The following is an 11,290-nucleotide window of genomic DNA, read 5'->3' on the forward strand; positions in this document are numbered from 1 at the left end:
TGTCCTATTTATACATAGAACTTAGGGTTTAGATTTGTAAATATATGGCATTAATTACAGTGGAGATTAACTAGTTTGCTTATGAGAATAAGCGTGGGAGTTGGAATTGATAACATTCTTGGAAATGAAGACTCTCAAATAAATGATGTGGGAATTTTGGAATGTGAAAAATCGTGTGAATTCATTGCGTGTAGTTTAAATTTTAGTGCAGGTGCAAAAAATTGCAAAGAAAATTGTTTTATCTTTTATTTGACTTGGCGACCATATATAGATTGATTTACTATATGGAGAGTGTTTTTTTTAGTATATATGAAATCAGCTGACATATGATGGATTTTGTCTTCATGAATTATATGTTGATAAAAGTTTTATCAGTTAGCTAGTTGACCATAATCAGAGAGCACTAATTTTATTAGTAAATAGGAAAAAAAATAATGAATTACTTACTATTGCATATTAAATATTGTGCCCATATTAATTAGAATATGAAATATATTTCAAAATTTAATATTAGCGATTTGTTGCTTTTTTTTTTTAACCTTTTCGTTATTTGTATTATTTTCTAGCTTTTTATTTCTTGGAATTTTTTCTCTCTTAATTTACAACGTACTGCTATCAAATAATATAAACTAACTTGTCGATATCGAGCTACTCAAATAATATAATGTACTATAAATAAGCCCCCTCAACTTAGCAAGTGCTAAAAAAAGTAATGATCCCCTCAAAAAATTATGTAGCATGTGTTGAATATAGATGTCCCATTACCTAAATTTTTAATGGGGACGAGCTAATTCAATTAAATTTAGCTTCTATATTTTTACCTTATAAATTATAATGTTGCCGTCTACTCACATGGTTAGCGGATTTTTTAATTTGCGCTTGTATTTAATTTTAAAAAAAAATAGGTAATTCCCTTTTTGGTGGATAGCTAATATTTAAATTTTAACCCCGTTAACTCATCTATAGGATTTAAAAAAATCAACACTGACATCAAAATGCAACACATAATATCAACACATTATATCAAATTCAACAAAATTATTGGGGACATTTTAAGCATCGTATTTAATTTTTTAAAATCTCTTGATGAGTTAGCAAGTTAGCAACTTAAGAAAGTTAATAATTGATCACACCCCCTTTCCCCATATGAATAATTTATAATTAAGTACCCGTGTGACTTAATAAAAAAATGTTACTTATATATACGGAGTATATACTTTTTTTTAAAATAATAGTAGTATTTCGACAACATTGAATTGAATGTTAATTATCAGATGTTATCATATGGATAATCGAAAGGGTTCCTTTTGGGGGAATAAATTAATCCGAGTATTATATGTAAAATAAATATATTAATATCATTTAAAAAAAATTATGTATACAAATGCCATGAACAATAAATATAGCATGACTGATATTTCCCCCTTTTTCATTTTATAACCAGTGATGTTCTGTATATATTTTTTTTAAATTTTTCTCCATGCATTTAAAAAACAGTCAACTAATAAAACCCGAAAAAATTATTGTTTAAAAAAACCATCTTTTTTTTAGTCAAAAGTAGAATCCCTTGAATGGGGTTTTTACAGAGATAACACATTACTTTTAATTTTTAAATTTAAATTTGAAAATTTCCCAAATTTTCCCAAATATTTATTCATTTATTTTGTGCACTACTTGAATCATCCAATTATAACAGCACAGACATTGCAGAAAATGCTTTTTAGTTAGTGTAAAAAGTAAGCCTATTTGCGTCTACATAGTAGATACCTTAAATATGACTTTGGTATTAAATAAACGCTTTTTTTGATAATTATCTTCAATACTTTCTTTCAACAATTTATACGTATATGCAAGTTTTGGCCTTATTTTGAATGTTTAAAAGGGTTTTTGAGTAACATCTTGAAAATTTAGGAATTTTGGTGATGGGTCATAAAATGTTAGTCTTTTTTAATAGAATCACATAATAACTCCCCTAGAGTAAATGTCATTTATAAAATAATATGGTTTTATGCAAGCCGATGGGGGGGGGAAAACATTAAAATTAGTGACTTTTGAAATCTATGGCCAAATTAATGTTAATACATTAATAAATATGTAACCCCCATGTAACGACCGTGATGGTGTGGTTTCAACCCCCGATTGTGTAGGGGGGAAAATATTAAAATTAATGACTTTTCAAAAACTATGACTAAAGGTATCCATTGGGTTAAATCATAAGTTAATATTCATTTTAAATTATTTATTACCCAGAAAATGCATTTTTTTACTATAATGTATAGTGGGAAATTTTAAAGGTTTTAGAAATTATTGGTAGCATTTAGTTTTTGTCTATAAATACTTGTTCTTTCATTGTAGGGGTTATCTTTTCGAAAAAACATTAAATAAATTTTAAAATTGCTTACTCAAGGGATTAACTTCGAAATTGCGGGAGCTCTTTTTCAACGGTTAATGAAGTCAAGGGGTGGAGATATTTTTCCCTTAAAAGGGGTTTTAAGGCAGTCCGTGGAGAGAGGGTCGGTACGAAAGGGGAAAAAAAAAATAACACTTTTAAATCTTATTTTAAGATCATTCTCTATTTAAGTGTTTTGGGTTATAATTAAATTTTTTTTTAATGGTATTATATTTTATTTTTTTTTTATTTTGCTTGAATATTTTTTTATCTTGCGATGATAGTTATTTTTTTTCAAATAAAGAAATAACAAAAAGCTGACTATTTATAACATTTGGAAAATTTTAAAAAAGTTTGTTTTGTAAATAATTTATTCTACTTTCTATCAAAATAAGAGTAAAAATATTTTAAGTCGCACATAGCGCGTAGGTTAATACTAGTTTAACATAAACATCGAGCCTTCCACGACATAATTCAAGCAACAAATTAAATTCCAAATCATTTCTCACCTTTCATGAATCATCATGACATTGTTTTGTGTTTTTCAAAAAGGGCAAAAAAAAGTTTGCAACTTTCATGAAATATCAAAGCTTTACCATTTGTACAAATAGCTCCAATTGTCAAGCCAATAAAATACAATTACCAACCTAATAATTCAAAACAAAACTTTCCTTAATTAGATGATGTACTTATTCATGAGATAGTGTACACAAGCGTTTGAGTTTGAGTGGACCATCTGTTTAGACCAAAGTATACAATAGAGAACACAGCCTAAAAAATTTTGTATATGAGACTGATAACTTAAAACTAGTTTTCCACACCAACTAAGGCTGCAGATTGATTTATACACTACACTAGCAAGTTAATTGCTCTCTACCCATAATAACAACACAACGACAGCCGAGCCCAAGCCTGGGGCAGAGGCCGAGCACGGCATAGAAATCTGTTACAGCTAACGAAATACATTATTGCAACATCATCGAATTCATGATATAACAGTTGGGTTACTTTAGACAGCGATACGAGGGGGACGAGTTTGTGACTAGTAAGAGTGCTGCTGCGGCTCCTCCACGGGATATTGGTAATGTCGCTCACCCGACTATCTTATAGTTAGGAACTCGGTTCCCCTCATATTTCGCCTGAACGGGTAACCATCATTTTTGTTCATACAGATCACATTCCTGCAAAAACACACATTAAAACTTTCAATAATTATTATTTTTAAAAGATTTAATAAAAGGCTCAACGTATAAAAATTGTGTAGAAGAGTAGAAACCTGAATGCTTATTCTTCCACATCCACTCCTGAGGCGCCTGGACAAGAGCAAAATATTTAAATCCTCAACTTTTTTTTAAAAGGGTGTCTGTTTGATCAAATCTGACCTGTTGATACGTGCAGGATGGGTTTGCTGGAGCTTGTGCATACCAATTTCCTAAAATAGTGAAGATAGTGGTTTCAGGAAAGTGGATTAGGTTTTTTAAATAGCCAAAAGGGAAAAGAACTCCACTCATCTGATCCTCCATTCCTTACCTTAGTGCCTTGTTTTGCAGAAAATCCAGGGACATGGTACTGAATATTGAATGAAAGAAAGAAAAAAAGAATTTAGAATTGTGAAATCCATGCGTCTACATTTATATATACATGTAAACTGACCGATGATTGAGCAGCCTGCTGGAACGGCTTGGCTTGGTTATGGATCTGAGCTTGCATTTGAGGAGCTTGTTGCAATGATGGTCCTGATGGGTGAGAATGCAGCTGAGGGTGCGGGTTAGAACGGCTTCTGTTGCTGGGGCTCATTCAGCGCAAGCTCTGCAGGTTTCTCCCACTACAAAAGTATATTCGATATGAGAAATGTTTATATGAACACGGCACAAACATATAATACACGATGAGACATTCCACCTTGCTTTCACCAGTCAAGCTGTTGTAGTAGTACTTGTATCCATCAGGGGAAGTGTGCTCGGACCAATTGCTTGTAGCAGCAGCCGGAGTACCACCAGTAATGGCAGGTGAGGGGTTAGTTGTTGTCGTTGCTGAATCTCTGGCTGGTTGCGTGTTAGCTGTGTTTGCAATGGGCTGAGATACCGCTCCAGGCCAAGGAGACTGGAAGGAAGAAAAAAGATTCTTTACAATATGTTTACGGAGTAAATTTGTGAAGGTAACAACGATTTAGAGATATGTATATAAGCAATACCTGCTGTTTAGCAGCTACTTGACCCTGATGAGTTGCTAGGTTTTGAATCGCGGTTGTCTCTGTTGCAGCTGCTGTTGCAGCTGATTTAGACTGTTGAGAAGACTGGAAAGTAGCCTGTAGAGTTTGTTTCTGTTGTGACAGCATTTGAGCCAGCTCTGAAGGCGGCTGATTAAAAGGTTGAAGTTGTTGAGGATACTGTGGCTGATTCCCACTCCAGGAGCTTGTCTGTGAGCAGAAGAAGCTATGCTGCACTTGTATCTGGGAGGGAATAGATGGTTGACTGTTCTCTCCTGGCAGAGATTGTGATGGTGGGGCCTGACTGTATGGGGTCTGTATCAGACTGGGTTGCATCTGTGAGCCCGGTAAACTATGATTGGAGAACGATGTCGTGTTTGATGGAGGTAACTGCACAGGCTGTGGTGACTGAAGAGGTCGCTGCCAGGGAGATAGCTTTGAGCCATTAGAAGGAATTTGTGGTACGGACTGGTTATTATTCTGAAAAGAATAAATAACAGAGGTTAGCCCCTCAAAAATAAGATGCTTTCAACAATAGAGCTTAATTTTCCCACTTACAAACTGAGATATAGGCGCAGACAAGGCAGGAGGTGCAGGAAATGAACTGTCCGAGTTCTACAGATGATCACATGGAGTTCCATTAATTCTCAAAAAATTAGAAGCCTTTGAAATTTAGAAGTTTTATGTTAGCAGTAAGTCACAAGAAAGAACCTGATCCCAGGGGCAGAAAATCGAGGGCCAGGTTCACCAGAAGAAGGAACACCTCTACAGAAGGACAAACAGATGTGCGATGAATTTAGGTGCATTTATATGACTCCCTAAACAAGGAGATGAAAATGAGCAGTGTGCAAAGCTACCTCGAATCTCCAGGTCTAGGTCTTTTAGGATCAGCAAATCTGACAGTTAATGGTTGTTCACAGCCCTGTGATCCATAAACCGAACAGTACGTTTATCATTGATCACAAGTACGAATGTGGATATCCGGAATTAAACAACCATTGAGGAAATTTTAAGGGAACATACCCTCATAATATATATTCCATTTAGAGCATCAATGGCCGCTTGTGCCATCTCTCTCTGAGAGTATTTGACAAATCCACAACCTGCACAATGTCAGAGAAAAGAAAATATCAAAAAAAAGAAACATAATTGCCTCTAACTCCTGTAGCCTAACCATACAACAACACCTTTAAGTGACGTAAAAGGCAAAAGAAATATTCTTTAGCTTATATAGTAAATTGAAGTCCCAGTCCTGAATTAGAAGAATTTTCAAGGATATTCACATCACATATTTAGCAAAAGATGAAAGAGAAGCCTTGGCCTCAAGAAAGGGAACAACATACCACGGCTCTGCTTCATCTCATCACGCATAAGATAGACATCCTCAACTCTACCATAAGGTAAAAAGATCTGAAGAGTAATGCCAGTCATTATGATACTTCAAACAAGTAACAATGACAGTAACAAACAAATGGTATTACGATAAATTATGTAATCTAACAAGCCACAAAAGGTGCAAAAATATCAAGAATAATTTATGCAATGAAATGCAACAATATATGTAGAAAAAAGCTAGCTTTGAGCAGAAAAACATACCTCTTCAACTTCCTTCTCAACAGCCTGTTTGTTCAATGACCCAACAAATAGCTTGTATTCGGTTGCACCTGAGATCAAATTTACAGACCAACATTTTACCAAGTAACTAAAAGTATTAAATCACCCATGAAGATCAATAAAAGAGTCTAAGGCAATAAATATATTCACAAACAGACTATTTTGAGCATTAAATATTGTAGAAAGACAAGATTATCAAAACACACCAATACGTTCTCGCTCTCCATCTGCATATCTGACTTGGATAGGAGTCATTCCCTGTGTAACCCAGGAATAAATATATATATGTGCACAAGTGTAAGCTATAGGCAACTGAGGAACTGACAGAAAGATATACCCCAGGTAACGTGTACTGGTTATGCAATGCAGCAATTGCCCTGTCAGCCTCGTCAGGAGAAGCATATTTAATGAAACAGCATCCTGCACAAGCCAAAGTTGGCACCAACATTTTACAATGATATTCATTCTTTATCCGAGAAAAAAACAGGGCACAGTAATTTTAAAGCTTACATTAAATTATTTTAGGTAAATACTGAAGATAAAAAAAAATATAAAGATACTCCATTTATATCACATTAAGAAGCATTAAATATATCTGGATACAAACCCATATAATTCTAAAGCTAAAACTCATAGACAACACCGAACAAGGTACAATAACAGCTATTCTTTCATAACTAAAGAAAAAAGGCAAGGTAAGAAGAGCTTAAATAAAAAGCAAGGTAAAAAGGGCCAAAATGGATAGCATAAGTTATATTACATCACAACTTAATCAGATAATTACCAAAACCATCGACAAAATCAAAATATCACCAACATACCAAACGTTATCTAAGTCATCACTCGTAACAAGATAATTTTATGCACAGCTAGTCAACCACAAACCAAGAGATCATACATCATCAATTTGTTCAAGAGATGAACACAGAATTTGTGACAACAAATTTAAATTAATCACAATCAGATACGGAATGTGAAAATAAGCACTTTGCAAGGATAATTAATGCACAAGCTTTGTACTAAAATAAGATGGTATCACCCAACTGTGATAACTGTAACAAACACAGATTATCTTTCTTAAGTAATCAGATAAACTACCAATTACAATCTAAATTAAGTTAGCAGAGGTGCTAGACATAGACAGAACAAGTAGTGTTACAACAAAATAATAAAATAAAGATTTAAATGATTGTGATAACACAACCACAACTAGCACAATAATCGTAGGCAAAACTAAGGATCTACAAGAAATTGCTATTGCAAATAGTTAATACACAGTTACACACTATCAGAAAACCAACTGAATCGTGACAGGTAGTAAGGTAACACTCCTAAATGAATCATTCCCCACCAGACTGAAAAGAACTAAGGATCTAAACGAAATTGCTATTGCAAATAGTTAATACACACTATCAGAAAACCAACTGAATCGTGACAGGTAGTAAGGTAACACTCCTAAATGAATCATTCCCCACCAGACTGAAAAGAACTAAGGATCTAAACGAAATTGCTATTGCAAATAGTTAATACACACTATCAGAAAACCAACTGAATCGTGACAGGTAGTAAGGTAACACTCCTAAATGAATCATTCCCCACCAGACTGAAAAGAACTACTGAGGGGGTAAAAAGAACCAAATAACAAATCGTTAATGGATGAAGAAGAATGAATCAGTGTTCAGGTTAAGTGGAGCGCCAAATAAAAGGGACCTTGGAAATTGTAATGCCACTAGAACAACCGTCTGCATCAACATATAACAATAGGAAATAGCTATGGTTCATCACATTCATGTGAAATTCTACAACAGCTGCTCCATAAACTAATGGGCACACAATTGGATCAGTAACATAAATAGTGTATCTCATTCATATTCTGCTATGAATATCTATACTAATGAAAATTGAAATAAGCTATACCCATCAACATATATGCATCTACGGAAGTGCATCAACGGAACTAACCAAAGGATCTTCATTCAACAAAGTGCATCAACGGAACTAATCATAGTTAACCCAGCAAGGTCCACTATTTAAATCACATTAGAATGTTAGAGACACAAAACAGATACACTCTTGCAAAATCCTATACCACAATACTATTTATCTAATAGGCTGAAATAAAATGTAGATCAACACAACACATCCACCATATTACTGATAAGAAACGTTACTATCAAGGGGATAAAACAGTGTTGTCGGTCTAAAATATCCAGTACGCGGTACTACTTTGGTTGATCTCGGATCATACAATGAAAAGATTCACAACCGAATATCATGGTCGACAAAAAATAAAATGAGACTGTCCAGATCCAATCATTAATGCAAATATGATACAGCAGAGTAGAAAATAAAACCAAGCTGCTTAAGGAGCTCACTTTCATGTAATTTATTATGGCATGAAACCAAATTGGCCATACTTGCATCGCATACATATATACTTTTCGCATCACAATGAGAGGAGAAAACTGAAGATAGTAGATGACATGATATTTACATATAAAGTGCCCATTCATACAATCATCATCATCATTATGGCTAAAACCACATCCAATCAAGAAATGTATAAAGTTAAAAAAGCCAACATGTTCAGTTGAGCGAATGGATTTGGCCATACAAACAGTTCAAATAAGTCAATTTCTGAACACAACATAAATGGTTGGTTTGCTGGAAGTTTTACTGACTATCAGAGTCAAAACTAATAGCATGAATCCCCATCAGCTAAATAATACAACACACACAAAATCCAGGAGATACTTATGTGGCACCACATGAACACAAAGCTAATCAATCTCACAAACAAAACACAGCCGCAACAAAAATATTATACTGAAGATAACAAGGATAATCATATGGTCTCAACAATGAAACAGCTACAACTTAATCAAATCCATCAGCACGGAAGCAGTTATGTGTTCAGACCAGCGGCCGTGAATAGTGAAATATTGACAATGGCCCCAATCTTAAGCACCAGCAGACATAAATATCTTGATTTAACAGCACATGTAATTTGCAGAACTAGACAAAAAAAAATAAACGAGAGAGGGAGAGAGATTTCACCACAGCCACTGAATAGTAACTTGCATACACAAACATCCATAAAACTGATTAATGCACAAGACTGGAGAGAAAATGTAAAGAGCTGTGATTACAGAATGAACCTTATCACTTCCAATTCATCTCAATCTTTCCAAATTCGACATACACCAAACATGTACTTTTGCAGAACTAAACGAATAAAAATAGAAGAGACAGGAAGAGAGAGTGGGAGAGAGAAATTTCACCACAGCCACTGAATAATAAGTTGCATACACCAAACATCCATAAAATGATTAATGAACATTACTGGAGAGGGAAAATGTAAAGAGCTGTGACTAGAAAATAAATCTCATCACGTCCATAATTCCATTTCATCTCAATCTATCCACATTCACCATGCACTAAGCAAAATGAACTAACTTAAACCATGCACAGAAGCTTATAAAGTGAAACCATTTAACAGCATTCAAGCAAAATTAAACTACCACGATATGTAAAAAAATAATTTTAACCCATTCATGAGATAAACAACAGATTATTGTCTCCCACGTTACAACATAATTTTTGTCAGAGATTAGTGTAAAGCAAAGTTAACATGTTCTAGACTGTGCCACATCTAAAGAGGTCTACAAAGGCCAAAATTGTTCACCCTCATTAGTATACAATGGTTAACTTATGTAATATTTAGACTAGTCTTCTTCTTGGATGATGGAGCATGTACAGAAAAGAAGAAGGCGAAATGAACAACTGACGAGAAACATAAGGCTACAATGGCATCCTTCAGCCCTCCAAAGGACCTGAAAAGACACTTGCAAATAATTTTAATGTAGTAAAACACAGCATAAAAACATACCTTGTGGCTGGCCAGTCCTCTTATCCTTGATCATAGCAACTTCCATCACACGCCCATGATTTTCAAATAGAGGTCGGATCTAGAAGAACATAACAAATAATAAATACGCCTCAGTAACAACAATAGAACTCGTTTACAATTGAAATTGCTCAGGAGAGAAGTTCAAGAGCATGTCCTTAAATGATCATCAACAATGCATATATTCAAGAATTGAAATCATCGATACAAATAACTTACATCATCTTCTGTGGCTGTCCTGGAACAGACCCAACAAATAGTTTGGCGAATTTAACTCCTTCTCTGCCTAAAAACAAAAGAAATTTTTATTAATTCAACTAGCACTATATGTGGCAGTGGACCAAGACGAACAACACAAAAAAAAAAAGAATTTTTATCCACAGTTCACAACATCATCCCATATTCAAACTATGACCATTAAGGTAGTAAACAACAACCATCATAAGGAAATGACATATTGAAAAGAAACTTGAAAACTATGATATACTAGAATAATAAAGATTCCAGCTATCATTATCTCCAAGCACCAATCTAGTACATCTCCCGAAATCTATTCAAGAAACTGACCAAGAATAATTAAAAATTATGACAAGCATCAAATCCTTAGAGTTCAATATTTACCACTCTTTAGACTCTCATTACCAAATATTTTCACATATTACATATTGACCTTTGTCCATTCTTTCATCTAAACTGGGCCGCACAACAAGTGCAAACATCACGATGCAATCTAACTTTTGACCTATAGTCCAATAAAGTAACACACTCAAACTCACAAAATACCTGGAGATCTTTCTCTACCAGGGTAACCACGTTTTTGGCCGAGAGCTGTAGGAGGCCCCCATAGTTATCAAACCCAAAGCCTGCACCATCACCACCGCCTCCATCCATTGGTCGAAAGCCTCCAGCTTCACCATCACTGCCAACCGACCTTCTAAAGCCTCCACTATCACCACCACCTCTACTCATCGGTGGAAACCCTCCAACATCTCCACCGCCACCACCCATCTGCAGGAAACCTCCCGCCATCACCTCCAAATCCGCCGCCCATTGGTCGAAATTTAGCAGCATCAACCCCACCTATCGGTCGAAACCCTCTTCCCCCCAAATTTCCCCCCATCGGCCCAAACCCATCTCCGCTGCCAATCGGCGGTCGAAACCCCAATTCCAT

At 34.9% G+C, this 11,290-nt stretch overlaps 1 pseudogene; it reads right to left on the bottom strand.

The window, feature by feature from the left end:
• Window positions 1-3,844: 3,844 nt before the first annotated feature.
• On the bottom strand, window positions 3,845-11,290 carry LOC125199480 (annotated as a pseudogene).

Source organism: Salvia hispanica, unplaced genomic scaffold (genome assembly GCF_023119035.1).
Source record: "Salvia hispanica cultivar TCC Black 2014 unplaced genomic scaffold, UniMelb_Shisp_WGS_1.0 HiC_scaffold_516, whole genome shotgun sequence".
Lineage (NCBI taxonomy): Eukaryota > Viridiplantae > Streptophyta > Magnoliopsida > Lamiales > Lamiaceae > Salvia > Salvia hispanica.